Here is a 2,306-nt window from a genome sequence, read left to right on the forward strand (position 1 = left end):
TATTAACCAATCATTATTGCCTCATTATTTTTTTATATAATGCAGTTTAAGCCATTTTAAAGGCTATTGATGGCTTAGGTCTGTTTTTATAGCAACAACAATAACAACAAAAAAATCTTACAGTATATTAATATTCTGTAAATCATTAGAGTTTGGGGATCGCAAATCATTTGAATCAGTTCGGAGCGGGTTCGCGAATCATTTGAGTCAGTTCGGGAGTTCAAAGCGGATTCGCGAATCATTTGACTCAGTTTGGGGATTGCGAATCATTTGAATCAGTTCGGAAGTTCGTAGCGGGATCGTGAATCATTTGAGTCAGTTCGGGAGTTCAAAGCAGGTTCGCGAATCCTTTGAGTCAGTTTGGGGATCGCAAACCATTTGAATCAGTTCGGGAGTTCGGAGCGAGTTCGCGAATCATTTGAGTCAGTTCGGGAGTTCAAAGCGGGTTCGCGAATCATTTGAGTCAGTTTGGGGATCGCGAATCATTTGAATCAGTTCGGGAGTTCGTAGCGGGATCGCGAATCATTTGAGTCAGTTTGGGATCGCGAATCATTTGAATCAGTTCGGGAGTTCGTAGCGGGATCGCGAATCATTTGAGTCAGTTATGGGTATTGCGAATCATCTGAGTCAGTTTGGGAGTTCGGAGTGGGATCGCGAATCATTTGAGTCAGTTTGGGAGTTCGGAGCGGGCTCGCGAATCATTTGAATCAGTTCGAGAGTTCAGAGCGGCTTCGCGGATCATTTGAATCAATTCGAGAGTTCGGAGCGGGTTCGCGAATCATTTAAATCAGTTCTGGAGTTCGTAGCGGGTTCGCGAATCATTTGAGTCAGTTCGGGAGTTCAAAGCGAGTTCGCGAATCATTTGAGTCAGTTTGGGGATCGCAAATCATTTAAATCAGTTAGGGAGTTCTGAGCGGGATCACGAATCAGAAAGATTTGCGGACGTAAATTTTCAAATTGGACATAACTTTTAATTCGTTGCTGCCAGGGGTGGCATGGCTTTACCCTATGCCATCTCGGTAGATCCGCCCCTGTCTATGAACAATGCATGGCAAAAAAAGTCCCTGGACATGGGATTTATATATATAAATTTGCCATAAGTCTATAAAGTTTGTTATATCTTTACTATAGTGATTATTTTGATTTTATTTATGACTGTAAAACATATCTCTGTGTGTCAAAATTGTGATTAAAATCGAAATCACAAAATTTATCAAAGAGATCGCCATAGGTTTTTTTTTGGTTTTTTTTTCATATTGCACAACGTTCATTCAATAAATACAGTTAACAAACTAGTTTCTGAGTACTAAGTTATTAACCCAACAATAGCGGGGTCAGTTAATTTTTTTTGCAGTTGGCCGCGCAAACATATATATTTGGTTGTGTGGGCCGCGAGTTGAAAAATGTTGGGAACCACTGCTCTAAAATGTTTCAGTGCTGCATTTCTGAAACGCAACACATGGTGGTGCTGTACAGCAGGTGTTCTGCCAGAGCTTAGCCACAATTTCAGATAAAGACTCACATAGTTTCTGTCTCCCAATGGACATTATTTTATGGTTTGGTAAACCTAACTCAAAATGTGGACTTGACCAAAATCTCAAATGTCAAGGCTCAGGAAAAAGACCCTAAATATGCCCCGTTAAAGCAGACTCTCGTGGGAGAAGTGTCCTCTTACATCTATGCTAATTCAAACCATGTCCAACGCTTATGATCTTTTGTTTTCTATTTCAGAACTCTGAGACTTGATTAGATCCCACAGGAACACCAACAAGGGTTATCTCGCTGAGCTTAAACCATTTAGGCAGCTCATTAAAGTTTGATCAGGCAGTCAGTGGCATCTGAGTGTCAAATAGAGAGACATTTGAGTGGACGATTAGATCCCAGTGTTAAAACTCAGGTCGGGTCTGATTGCGATCTAAAACCTAAATCCCTGCTCGGAATCCACACACAGAGGCCGGTGGGATCAAGCTACGCTCGTGGTGCGCTCTGTCCCTAAGTGGATCAGTCCATTAAGAAAGAAGAAAAGAAAACACGGTTGTTTACATCCTCCGTATGACCTCATTTGACCTCTCCGCTCCAGCATTCCTGCCATAGTTTTGACATTTAAGCGCAAGTACACGAGGCGGACAGGGAAAACAAGGCTTAATCACACCCGAAGGGTGAGCGGGAGATAACAAAACAACTTCTTAAGATGAGAGTTCAGGGAGGTGATGGATGATGCCACTCTATCTGCGCATCAGTCTTTTAATTTTCTCTCCTCCTTCTTCATGTGAACCCGGCAGATGATTCTTTGAAAATTTTATTTT

The sequence above is a fragment of the Carassius auratus genome, unplaced genomic scaffold (genome assembly GCF_003368295.1).
Source record: "Carassius auratus strain Wakin unplaced genomic scaffold, ASM336829v1 scaf_tig00214657, whole genome shotgun sequence".
NCBI lineage: Eukaryota > Metazoa > Chordata > Actinopteri > Cypriniformes > Cyprinidae > Carassius > Carassius auratus.